Below are 14,585 nucleotides of genomic sequence, written 5' to 3' on the forward strand. Positions count from 1 at the left end.
ACAAATGATCAAGGAACCCACCAGGTACAACCCTATATCTGTAAACATGGGCACCCTCATAGATATTATCCTGACCAACTTGCCCTCCAAATACACCTCTGCTGTTTTCAATCAGGATCTCAGTGATCATTGCCTGCATCCGCTATGGGTCTGCGGTCAAAGGACCACCCCTCATCACGGTCAAATGCTCCCTAAAACACTTCTGCGAGCAGGCCTTTCTAATCGACCTGGAAGGATATTGACCTCATCCCGTCAGTTGAGGATGCCCGGTCGTTCTTTAAAAGTAATTTCCTCACCATCTTAAATAAGCACGCCCCTTTCAAAAAATTTAGAACTAAGAACAGATATAGCCCTTGGTTCACTCCAGACCTGACTGCCCTCGACCAGCACAAAAACATCTTGTGGCGGACTGCACTAGCATCGAATAGACCCCGCAATATGCAACTTTTCACTGAAGTCAGGAACCAATACACGCAGTCAGTCAGGAAAGCAAAGGCTAGCTTTTTCAAACAGAAATTTGCATCCTGTAGCTCTAACTCCAAAAGGTTTTGGGACACTGTAAAGTCCATGGAGAATAAGAGCACCTCCTCCCAGCTGCCCACTGCATTGAGGCTAGGTAACACTGTCACCACTGATAAATCCATGATAATCGAGAATTTCAATAAGAGTTTCTCTATGGCTGGACATGCTTTCCTCCTGGCTACCCCAACCCCGGCCAACAGTTTTGCACCCCCCGCAGCTACTTGCCCAAGCCTCCCCAGCTTCTCCTTCACCCAAATCCAGATAGCAGATGTTCTGAAAGAGCTGCAAAACCTGGACCCGTACAAATTAGCTGGGCTAGACAATCTGGACCCTCTCTTTCTAAAATTATTCACCGCCATTGTTGCAACCCCTATTACCAGTCTGTTCAACATCTATTTCGTATCGTCCGAGATCCCTAAAGATTGGAAAGCTGCCGCGGTCGTCCCCTCTTCAAAGGGAGTGGCACTCTAGACCCAAACTATTATAGACCATCCTGCCCTGCCTTTCTAAAAACTTCGAAAGCCAAGTTAAGAAACAGATCACCGACCATTTCGAATCACATTGCACCTTCTCCACTATGCAATCTGGTTTCCCGAGATGGTCATGGGTGCACCTCAGCCATATCGTAACCTGCACCGATAAATGACAGTACTGTGCTGCCGTCTTCATCAACCTGGCCAAGGCTTTTGACTCTGTCAATCATCGCATTGTTATCGGCAGACTCAATAACCTTGGTTTCTCAAAAGACTGCTTCGCCTGGTTCACCAACTACTTCTCAGATAGAGTTCAGTGTGTCAAATCGGAGGGCTTTTTGTCCGGGCCTCTGGCAGTCTCTATGGGGGTGCCACAGGGTTCAATTCTCGGGCCGACTCTTTTCTCTGTATATATCAATGATGTCGCTCTTGCTGCTGGTGATTCTCTGATCCACCTCTACGCAGACGACACCATTCTGTATACAATTGGCCCTTCTTTGGACACTGGGTTAACAAATCTCTAAACGAGCTTCAATGCCATTCAATGCCTCCTTCCGTGGCCTCCAACTGCTTTTAAATGCAAGTAAAACTAAATGCATGCTCTTCAACCGATTGCTGCCTGCACCCGCCCGCCCGATTAGCATCACTACTCTGGATGGTTCTGACTTAGAATATGTGGACAACTACAAATACCTAGGTGTCTGGTTAGACTGTAAACTCTCCTTCCAGACTCATATTAAACATCTCCAATCCAAAATTAAATCTAGAATCGGCTTCCTATTTCGCAACAAAGCCTCCTTCTCTCACGCCACCAAACACACCCTCGTAAAACTGTCTATCCTACCGATCCTTGACTTCTGCGATGTCATTTACAAAATAGCTTCCAATACTCAACTCAGCAAACTGGATGCAGTCTACCACAGTGCCATCCGTTTTGTCACCAAAACCCCTTATATCACCCACCACTACGACCTGTATGCTCTAGTCGGCTGGCCCTCGCTACATATTCATTGCCAGACCCACTGTCTCCAGGTCATCTATAAGTCTATGCTAGGTAAAGCTCCACCTTATCTCAGCTCACTGGTCACGATAACAACACCCACCCGTAGCACGCGCTCCAGCAGGTATATCTCACTGGTCATGCCCAAAGCCAACACCTCCTTTGGCCGCCTTTCCTTACAGTTCTCAGCTGCCAATGACTGGAACGAATTGCAAAAATCGCTGAAGCTTGAGACTTATATTTCCCTCACTAACTTTAAACATCAGATATCTGAGCAGCTAAACAGATCGCTGCAGCTGTACATAGCCCATCTGTAAATAGCCCACCCAATCTACCTACATCATCCCCATATTGTTTTTAATTACTTTTCTGCTCTTTTGCACACCAGTATTTCTACTTGCACATCACCATCTGCTCATCTATCACTCCAGTGTTAATTTTCTAAATTGTAATTACTTCACTACTATGGCCTATTTATTGCCTTACCTCCTCACGGCATTTGCACACACTGTATATAGACTTTCTTTTTTTTCTATTGTGTTATTGACTACACTTGTTTATTCCATGTGTAACTCTGTTGTTGTTTGTCGCACTGCTTTGCTTTATCTCGGCCAGGTCGCGGTTGTAAATGAGAACTTGTTCTCAACTAGCTTACCTGGTTAAATAAAGGTGAAAAGAAAATAAACTAAAAACAATGTCCAAATGGCCTATATAATGACCAAATGGTATATATCAGTATGTTAAGCCTAGAATCAAACTAGGTGTATTTGTTATGTTTGATCATAGGAAGTCAGATTTTTCTTTACAAAGTAGTGAATCAGTTCCTCGGTGTACACATCACTGACATTCTGAAATGGTCCACCCACACAGACATTGTGGCGAAGAAGGCGCGACAGCGCCTCTTTAACCTCAGGAGACTGAAGAAATTTGGCTTTGCCCCCTAAGACCCTCACAAATTTTTACAGATGCACAATTGAGAGCATCCTGTCAGGCTGTATCACCGCCTGGTACGGAAACTGCACCACCCTCAACCGCAGGGCTCTCCAGAGGGTGGTGCGGTCTGCACACCGCCTGCACTCCAGTGGCCGGGTTCACAAAACCTTCTTAAGAAGACATTTCGTCTTAACTGCCATTTTTTCCTTAACCCTAGACTTAAGAAAGTTAAGCAAACTTGCTATTCCTCAGTAAAGTTATTCCTAAATTTCTTCCTGCGAAAAAAGTTAAGAAGAAATGGGATTCTTGAAAATAATTATTTGGGATTTCTTCTTGGAAATGTACTTAACTTTAGGACAGCTAAACCCTTCTCTTGTGCAGACTGGGCCCAGGAGGTGAGCATTTAAAAAAAATACATTATAACTAAAAACGTCAATGTAAACCTTACTTTGAAAAGCTTTTAAGACATATTTGACTAAATAATGAATATTATAATAATAACTGTTGAAAAGGTCACAAAATCAAATGATGACAAAGCTAAATGTATTGATTATAAATGTAATTAAAATAACAATAGTCAAAAAAACGGAATAATCCAACAGGAATATTTAGTGATTCAAAGCTTACTATGATACTGTACATTAAAGAATGGAAGTAGTTTGGGTAGCTGCTAGAGAGAGGGAGAACCCACAGAGGTCTCTGAGATCGGATGGATCTCCTGACCAAGTTCTACTGAGGCTATATCGACTACCACGACTATCATTTACTTGGCCAAGCCTTGCTTGCAGGGACAGTGGGAGCTAGTCAGTCCTCTGTGAATCGGGTGGGTTGTTGCAGTGTGTCATCATGTGCAAAGATTCATCAAGTTTCCATCAACTCTAGCTGAACAAATGAGCACCAAACACAAGTTTTTTTGAGGTGGCTGACTTCCCCAATGTCCCTGATGCTGTGGATGGAACCCATGTGGCAATAAAGGTCAGTGACGATGACAAGCTTCTGTCAAAGCATGTCTACATTATTTCATTTGGCCTTATAAGTATCTGATGTAGTCTTACCATTTCTCCTGATAGGGTCCACGTGATGAGGACATTTATGTTAAGAACTTCCACTCTATCAATGTGCAAGTAGTCTGCAATGCCACACTTGCTTTCGCAAATGTTGTTGCCAAATGGCCCGGGAGCACACGACTTCTTCATTGTATCAAATTCAGCCCTGGGAATCAAGTTTGAGGAAGGTCACATTCCTAAAGAATGGCTATTAGGTAAAGAAATCAGAAATCACTAACTCTTTCTTTTCTTTACCTGTTACCTTTGTAATTGTTTTGTGATCCACAGCACACTTAAAATCGTGTTTCTTCTTATGATATCAATTTACTACTTTGTATGTTTGGGGTTTTAGGTGATAGTGGCTATGGACAAAAACATGGCTCCTGACACCAATCCTACACACCAACAACGATGCAGAAGAGAACTACAGCCATGCTCAGATGAAAATGAGGAGTTTAGTCGTGAGATCTATCAGAGTCCTTAAATCCAAATTCAGATGCGTTGACCGCTCTGAGGGAGTTATTTTATACAGCCCAGAAAAAACATGCAAGATCTTAACCTCAGCATGTGTCTTGCACAACATACAAAACAGGATGCCACATCCCAATATACCTGACATTCCACCAGCTGTACCTGACCAGGATGTTGCCGCTGACCACAATGTCGCTAGTAGATGCAATGCTGGCCTGCAAGCAATAAATTACCTCATAAGGAGATTTTCATGACAAAAAAAAGGTTTGTATGATATCGAAACAGATTTATTTTAGAATATTAATCTTTGTCTGCTTCGCTTTTCCATGGCAGCTTCTTCTCCAGGGCTATTCTCTCGCCTTCCACCTTCAGCAGCACGTCCTGCACCCTGCGCAGGGCCGTGACCTCCCACTGGAGCGTCCACTGGACAGCCAACATCTCCTCCACACCAGCAAGCCTCCTTGCCTGGGGTGGTACTGGCTTGTACGGGGTGGCACTGGCTTGTCATGATGGATAAGGATCTGAGAGAGGCACATCTCCTATGTGTCTTCAGTTATGATCTGTTGAGAAAATACAATGAGTCTGTTATAGGAATGATATGTGTTGTAGACCTATTATCGAATAATAATAAACTTATTAAATGAGAAATCAAACACCTACCTCTGCTTGTTCTGTCATATGATCATGATGATCCATGGCTCCCACATCCGGGCACAGGGGCATATGGATGAGGTCCAGTGTTATTTCTGGAAGGCCAAACACATTGTGTCAGCATGACAATGTTTGAAGAGCTATAGGCTCGATGATGATGAGAGAAGTAAACAAGTGTAACGTTAGCTGTGCAACCGGATGCTTTTGTATCATTTATATATGTTAAAAAAACGAATTAAATGTGCATTATCTAGCTAGCTGTTAATTAAAAATATATTACAATATTCTAGAAATGTTATATAGCTCGAGTTAGCTTGTCAATTTACAAAGAAGAACTTGTCTAACTTTGCTAATGTTAACTTCGTTAGCTATGTTTGCTGATTAGCTAATGTTGTTATGCGTTAGCTAGCTAGCTAACTTAACGGTTGCGCAATCTGAGTCAATGCCCAACCGCAGTCCCTCAACCACCGTCTCTCCTATCATGGACAGCACCTTCTCCAGCTGGTCCACATGAATGGTCGATACCCCCTCCAGTCTTCTTCGGCTCCCTGCTTCTCTCAGCTCCCTTCTTTTACCAGCCGACTTCTTTTTTACAGCATCACTGTCCCTTGCCATACCTCCGACGGCAGAGACAGACTCGGCCACTCTCGCCCATCCTCCTTTTTTGTTATCTGCAGTGACCCCGCAGTTATCGAGTCTCCCCAACAGCAACCTTTTCCTGGCTGCTAAGCTCTTGTTTGCTGAAGTTTTTATTGCGCTTTCCTTGGTTATTGATTTTTGGTTTGATATAGCTTATCTGATGTCTTTCATGTGTGAAAAATGTTTTTTTTTTGTGTGTGTGTATAAAGAGTTCGCGAGCCAACTAAACATGTTTTATTCTCGAGACATAAAGCAAAAGAATAAATGTAAATGAAATTGAGATATCAACACTTTATTATAGTGGGCCAAATCCTATCATCCTGTCACATAGGCTTATTTATTGTTTTCAAGCATGTCACTAATGGCAATGCCACATAAAATATTTACCAAGTTCTTAAGAAAGATATTTACCAAGTTCCTAAGAACATTTTGAGGAATTGCACTTACGAACTATCTTATGAACTTCTTATTTTTTTTCCTTAAGAAATGTTTTGTGACATCACAGGATGCCAAAAATATCATCAAGGACATCAACCACCCGAGCCACTGCCTGTTCACCCCGTTATTATCCTCTTACATCTAGACGTTCCGCTAGCGGAACACCTGCTCCAATATCCAATGATAGGCATGGCACGAATTACAAATTCCTCAAAAATCCCAAAACTTCAATTTTTCAAACATATGACTATTTTACACCATTTTAAAGACAAGACGCTCCTTTATCTAACCACACTGTCCGATTTCAAAAAGGCTTTACAGCGAAAGCAAAACATTAGATTATGTCAGCAGAGTACCCAGCCAGAAATAATCAGACACCCATTTTTCAAGCTAGCATATAATGTCACAAAAAACAAAACCACAGCTAAATGCAGCACTAACCTTTGATCTTCATCAGATGACACGCCTAGGACATTGTTATACAATACATGCATGTTTTGTTCAATCAAGTTCATATTTATATCAAAAACCAGCTTTTTACATTAGCATGTGACGTTCAGAACTAGCATTCCCACTGAACACTTCCGGTGAATTTACTAAATTACTTACGATAAACGTTGACAAAAAAGATAACAATTATTTTAAGAATTATAGATACAGAACTCCTTTATGCAATCGAGGTGTCCGATTTTAAAATAGCTTTTCGGTGAAAGCACATTTTGCAATATTCTGAGTAGATAGCTCGCCATCACAGGCTAGCTATTTTGACACCCATCAAGTTTGACCCTCACCAAACTCAGATTTACTATAAGAAAAATTGGATTACCTTTGCTGTTCTTCGTCAGAATGCACTCCCAGGACTTATACTTCAATAACAAATGTTGGTTTGGTTCAAAATAATCCATAGTTATATCCAAATAGCGGCGTTTTGTTCGTGCGTTCAAGACACTATCCAAGGGTGACGATGGGTTACGCGCCCGACGCGTTTCGTGACAAAAAAAATCGAAATATTCCATTACCGTACTTCGAAGCATGTCAACCGCTGTTTAAAATCAATTTTTATGCTATTTTTCTCGTAAAAAAGCGATAATATTCCGACCGGGAGTCGTTGTTTTCGTTCAAAGACGAAAGAATAAAAACATGGGGTCGCCTCGTGCACGCGCCTCCAGTCTCTGTTCTCTGATCGACCACTATCAAAATGCGCTAATGTTTTTCAGCCAGGGCCTGCAAAGCCACCATTCAGCTTTTTGCCGCCTTCTGAGAGCCTATGGGAGCCGTAGGAAGTGTCACGTTACAGCAGAGATCCCCTGTTTTGGTTAGAGATGATCAAGAAGGCCAAGAAATGGTCAGACAGGGTACTTCCTGTACAGAATCTTCTCAGGTTTTGGCCTGCCTAATGAGTTCTGTTATACTCACAGACACCATTCAAACAGTTTTAGAAACTTTGGAGTGTTTTCTATCCAAAGCTAATAATTATATGCATATTCTAGTTTCTGGGCAGGAGTAATAATCAGATTAAATCGGGTACGTTTTTTATCCGGCCGTGAAAATACTGCCCCCTATCCATAACAGGTTATCTAGAAGGCAAGGTCAGTACAGGTGCATCAAAGCTGGGACCGAGAGACAGCTTCTATCTCAAGGCCATCAGACTGTTAAATAGCCATCACTAGCCGGCTACCACCCGGTTACTCAACCCTGCATCTTAGAGGCTGATGCTCTATATACATAGACATGGAATCACTGGCTCCTTTAATAATGGAACACTAGTCACTTTAATAATGTTTACTTACTGCTTTACTCATCTCATATGTATATACTGTTTTCTATTCTACTGTATTTTAGTCAATGCCATTCCGACATCGCTCGTCCTAATATTTATATATTTCTTAATTCTATTCTTTTACTTTTGTATTTGTGTATTGTTGTGAATTGGTAGACACTACTGCACTGTTGGCGCTAGGAACATAAGCATTTCGATACACCCGCAATAACATCTGCTAAATATGTGTATGTGCCCAATAACATTTGATTTTATTTGAATCAACATTCCAACTGAACTATTATGTTCTAGCACTGAGATATGGTCTGCCCAATTCAGGATGTTTTAACCTGTCCTATTCGTGATGGTAAATCCCTATTCAAATATATTGGCAATGGACACTATCCAATTGCAGTATAACATGCTGACACTGGTAATATATTATATGTGTAATGGACACTGTCCATTAGCAATATATTGGTAATTGGCATTTACTCAGTGTTTCCTACCCTCACTCGTAGGTGGTCATTTCAGCATGTCCATTTTCCATTTTGTGATGGGAAATCCCTATTCATAATTAACACCTAAGAGGAAAGGAGAGTATGAAAGGTTGGCACTGGCAATATGTCCAATGGACATTGTCCATTAGCAATATATTACAATTGGCATTTACCATCACGAATTGGATATGCAGTTAAAGGGCTTAACATGTTAGGGCTAGGGGGCAGTATTGACACGGCTGGATAAAAAACGTACCCGATTTAATCTGGTTACTACTCCTGCCCAGTAACTACAATATGCATATAATTATTGGCTTTGGATAGAAAACACCCTAAAGTTTCTAAAACTGTTTGAATGGTGTCTGTGAGTATAACAGAACTCAAATGGCAGGTCAAAACCTGAGAAGATTCTGTACAGGAAGTACCCTGTCTGACCATTTCTTGGCCTTCTTTGCCATCTCTATCCATTACAAAGGATCTCTGCTGTTACGTGACACTTCCTACGGCTGCCATGGGCTCTCAGAAGACGGCAAAAAGCTGAATCGTGGCTTTGCAGGCTCTGGCTGAAAAAAAGTAGCGCGTTTGGGTAGTGGCTGGTTACAGTACTGTGAGACTCAGGCGCGTGCCCACGTCGACCGAATGCTTTGTTTTCTTTCCTCTGTTTACCTAAACGGAGATTCCCGGTCGGAATATTATCGCTTTTTTACGAGAAAAATGGCATAAAAATTGATTTTAAACAGAGGTTGACATGCTTCGAAGTACGGTAATGGAATATTTAGAATTATTTTGTCACGAATTGCGCCATGCTCGTGACCCTGATTTACCATTTCGGATAGTGTCTGGAATGCACGAACAAAACGCAGCTATTTGGATATAACGATGGATTATTTTGGACCAAACCAACATTTGTTATTGAAGTAGCAGTCCTGGGAGTGCATTCGGACGAAGACAACAAAGGTAATCAAACTTTTGTAATAGTAAATCTGAGTTTGGTCAGGGCTAAACTTGGTGGGTGTCTAAATAGGTAGCCGTGATGGCTGTGCTATCTACTGAGAATATTGCAAAATGTGCTTTCACCGAAAAGCTATTTTAAAATCGGACACCTCGATTGCACAAAGGAGTTCTGTATCTATAATTCTTAAAATAATTGTTTTTTGTGAACGTTTATCATGAGTAATTTAGTAAATTGTTAGTAAATTCCCCGGAAGTTTGCGGATGGTATGCTAGTTCTGAACGTCACATGCTAATGTAAAAAGCTGGTTTTTGATATAAATATGAACTTGATTGAACAAAACATGCATGTATTGTATAACATAATGTCCTAGGTGTGTCATCTGATGAAGATCATCAAAGGTTAGTGCTGCATTTAGCTGTCTCCTGGGTTTTTGTGACATTATATGCTAGCTTGAAAAATGGGTGTCTGATTATTTCTGGCTGGGTACTCTGCTGACATAATCTAATGTTTTGCTTTCTTGTAAAGCCTTTTTGAAATCGGACAGTGTGGTTAGATTAACGAGAGTCTTGTCTTTAAAATGCTGTAAAATAGTCATATGTTTGAGAAATTGAAGTAATAGCATTTCTAAGGTATTTGAAAATCGCGCCACGGGATTCAACTGGCTGTTGCGTAGGTGGGACGAATTCGTCCCGCCTAGCCCAGAGAGGTTAAACTAATAAATTCCACTACTGTGAGTCTTTATAGTACACGCAAACTCTATCTGTGCTGTCCTTGGACTGTTTATGATGTTTCTGGTCAATAACACATGCACTGTCCAATTAGCAGTGTATTTTATTGCCAATGTACAAAATGTCCATTAGCGATATACAGTACGAGTCAAAACAGACAGTGTTTCGTCCTTCCTCTTCTTCCCTCTTAGGTGTTCATTTCAGCTTGCCCATTTCATGATGATTAATCCCTATTGAAATATATTGACACTGTCCAATTGCAGTATAAGATGTTGACACCGACAATATATATGTAATGGACACTGTCTATTAGCAATATATTAAAATGGGCATTTACCATCACAAATTGGACATGCAAGTAAATAGCTGAAATGCCCAATTGTCGGGCTCTGAACTCGGATGCCTAGCAGAGCTAGTTGTTCCTCTCCCTCGCTTGTAGGTGTTGATTTCAGCCTGTCCATTTGGGGATGGTAAATCACTGCTTAAATATATTGGAAATGGACTGTGTACATTAGACATATGATATATTGCCAGTTCCAACATTTCATACTGCAAATGATGGCACTGGCAATATAAAATGGCTAATGTACACTGTCCACTCGCAATATAACATATGGACTATGCCAACTATCATACTGCAATTGGATTGTCAGTTATCAAGTCAGCCATCAGTCAATAGGATATCAGACGGACACCAAACTGATACCAAACAGCCTTTGTCTAACTCGTTTAGAGGCCGAAATTCCGGCCTGAAATTCATAGTGCCGTCTGTTTAAACCTTACAAAATCTTAAAACATGTAGTTATGTTTGAGCTGTGGGTCCAGTTCTGACATTATTTGTAGACCTAGCTGAGGTGAGCCCGAATACCGAGTTTTGGCTTGATAGGTCATTCGGGAGCCCGAGCAGCTGCCTTAATTAGTGCTGAAAAAAAAAAAAATCAGGGGTCGCTATGGTGTCCCTGAAAGAGCTATCGGCCAGAAACGTGTAGGGTCAGTTTTTATGGACCGGGGCGGTTTCAATGCACCTAGTCATGTGTTTCTGGGGGGAAGGCACAGGGGGCTGTGTGAGTCTGTCCAATTACAAAATGAAATGTTGGCACTGGCAATATATCACTGTCCATTTGCAATATATTACAATGGGCAGTCACCATCACGAATTGTACGCACAGTTTAAGTTCTAAAACGCAAAAAGTCCACTACTGGGATACTGTACAGTATAAATACAATTCAATTGGGCTGTCCTTGGACAGTTTATGATGATTTGGAGCATGAGATGGCTGACTTGATGGCTGTCCAATTGCAATATTGTACATTGGCCATATGATATAATTCAAGTTCATACTTCTCTTTTAGGATATCAAGGGGACCGCATACTCTCATCATATCGATATCTGAATGGGTACCGGTGGCATAAAACACGTGTCAAACGGAACTTTTCAAAGTTCGAGCATAACCTGTAAACTAATGTTATCCTATGGGAGAAACGTGGACGTGTCAAACTCCAACTCTGTGGCTGGTCCACCCTCCCCCGATGACCGCTGTCAAAAACAGTGTCTCTGCATGATCCAGAGGCCGCAATATGTCAAAAGCATGTTGAAATCAATACTTGTCAGGCTTCATTCTGGGGCTACTTTTTTTGCACTGTCATTGCAGTCAGACCGCGTGAAATCCATTTCGTGATGATAACTCCCTGTTTAAATATATTGCCAATAGACACTGTCCATTTCCAATATGACAATGCACCTAACCTATTGCAGATAAACACATTTAACACAGTAAATCACATAGATAATGTAGAGCCCTGAAACCCACCTTAACGGACTCGCCTTAACTCACCTCAACTGGATATATCATTTTTTGCTTAACCTCTTGTCGTTCGCCTAGGATAGGGGGCGCTACAGCGATTTTTGAAAAAAAATTGAGCCCATTTTAAACGGCCTCCTACTCAAACTCAGAAGCTAGGATATGCATATAATTAATACTTGTGGATAGAAAACACCCTAAAGTTTCTAAAACTGTTTGAATGGTGTCTGTGAGTATAACAGAACTCATATGGCAGTCAAAACCCCGAGACCGATTGTAACAGGAAGTGGAATTCTGAAGTGCGGATTCAACTTCATCAGTTTGCCTGTAAATCACACAGTGAGCAATGGTTCATTGAGCACTTCCTATTGCTTCCACTAGATGTTCCCAGTCTTTACAAAGTGATTTCAGCCTTCTACTGTGAAAACTGAATGAATGAGACGCAGTGGAACGTGGTCACACGGAGAGGGCCATCATTATGACGCCGGCGCCCCTGGCTACCCTCCACTTTCGAAACGTTTTAAAACACAATGCAATCGTCCCCCTTGAATCTTATTGGAGCTCTGGTTGAAAAAGGCCCTAAAGATTTATGTTATACAACATTTGACATGTTTGAACGAACCTAAAATAAAAAAATGCATTTTTTCGAAAGTGGAGTCCCGCGCACGACGGAACTTTTGGTGCAGCCTTCAGAACGCGCTAACAAGAACAAGCTATTGGAACATAAAGGATTAACTTTTTCGAACGAAAATACATTTGTTGTGGACCTGGGATTCCTAGAAGTGCTTTCTGATGAAGATAATCAAAGGTAAGGGATTATTGACAATAGTATACAAGACTAGATTTGATATGCGATTGTTCCAAGATGGCACTGACCTGTAACGGTAGCCTATTTTTCTGAGTATCGCATCCCCTTTTATCGCAAAGTGTGATTACCCAGTAAAGTTATTTTTAAATCTGGCATTACAGGTGCTTTCAAGAGATATTCATCTATAAATCTTAGAATGACAATATTACATTTTAAAAATGTTTTCGAATAGTAATTTAGTAAATTGTAACGCTGTTTCACCGGATGCATTTGAGGGAAAATAGTTAGTCAACGTTACGCACCGATGTAAAATGCTGTTTTTATATATAAATATGAACTTTATCGAACAAAAGAATGCATGTATTGTGTAACATGATGTCCTAGGGGTGTCATCTGATGAAGATTGTCAAAGGTTAGTGCTGCATTTAGCTGTTTTTTGGTTATTTGTGATGCATGTGGTTGGTCGGAAAATGGCTATGTGGCTACTTTTACGATATACTCCTCTAACATAATCTAACATAAATCTTTAGGGCCTTTTTCAACCAGAGCTCCAATAAGATTCAAGGGGGACGGTTGCATTGTCTTTCTAAACGTTTCGAACGGGGAGGGTAGCCAGGGGCGCCGGCATCATAATGGTGATGGCCCTCTCCATGTGACCACTTTCCACAGACTCTCATTCTGTCAGTTTTCACAGTAGGAGACTCAAACCACTTTGTAAAGACTGGGGACATCTAGTGGAAGCAATAGGAAGTGCTCAATGAACCATAGCTCACGGTGTGATTTATTGGCAATGTGATGAAGTTGAGTCCGCAATTCAGAATTCCACATCCTGTTACGATCTGTCTCGGGGTTTTGACTGCCATATGAGTTCTGTTATACTCACAGACACCATTCAAACAGTTTTAGAAACTTTTGGGTGTTTTCTATCCACAAATATTAATTATATGCATATCCTAGCTTCTGAGTTTGAGTAGGAGGCCATTTAAAATGGGCACAAATTTTTTTCAAAAATCGCTGTAGCGCCCCCTATCCTAGGCGACCGTCAAGAGGTTAACCTCTTACATCTAGACGTTCCGCTAGCGGAACACCTGCTCCAATATCCAATGATAGGCGTGGCGCGAATTACAAATTCCTCAAAAATCCAAAAACTTCCATTTTTCAAACATGACTATTTTACACCATTTTAAAGACAAGACTCTCCTTTATCTAACCACACTGTCCAATTTCAAAAAGGCTTTACAGCGAAAGCAAAACATTAGATTATGTCAGCAGAGTACCCAGCCAGAAATAATCAGACACCAGCTTTTTACATTAGCATGTGACGTTCAGAACTAGCATTCCCACCGAACACTTCCGGTGAATTTACTAAATTACTCACGATAAGCGTTCACAAAAAACATAACAATTATTTAAGAATTATAGATACAGAACTCCTTTATGCAATCGAGGTGTCCGATTTTAAAATAGCTTTTCGGTGAAAGCACATTTTGCAATATTCTGAGTAGATAGCTCGCCATCACAGGCTAGCTATTTTGACACCCACCAAGTTTGACCCTCACCAAACTCAGATTTACTATAAGAAAAATTGGATTACCTTTGCTGTTCTTCGTCAGAATGCACTCCCAGGACTTCTACTTCAATAACAAATGTTGGTTTGTTTCAAAATAATCCATAGTTATATCCAAATAGCGGCGTTTTGTTCGTGCGTTCAAGACACTATCCAAGGGTGACGAAATTCTAAATATTCCATTACCGTACTTCGAAGTATGTCAACCGCTGTTTAAAATCAATTTTTATGCTATTTTTCTCGTAAAAAAAGCAATAATATTCCGACCGGGAGTCGTTGTTTTCATTCAAAG

At 41.0% G+C, this 14,585-nt stretch overlaps 1 protein-coding gene across 4 annotated transcripts in view; it reads left to right on the forward strand.

Annotated features, from left to right (window-relative positions):
• The window catches only part of LOC106571839 (OTU domain-containing protein 5-A), a 94,656-nt gene that overhangs the window by 77,332 nt on the left and 2,739 nt on the right, over positions 1-14,585 (forward strand). The window lies entirely within an intron of this gene.

Source organism: Salmo salar, chromosome ssa15, assembly GCF_905237065.1.
Source record: "Salmo salar chromosome ssa15, Ssal_v3.1, whole genome shotgun sequence".
NCBI lineage: Eukaryota > Metazoa > Chordata > Actinopteri > Salmoniformes > Salmonidae > Salmo > Salmo salar.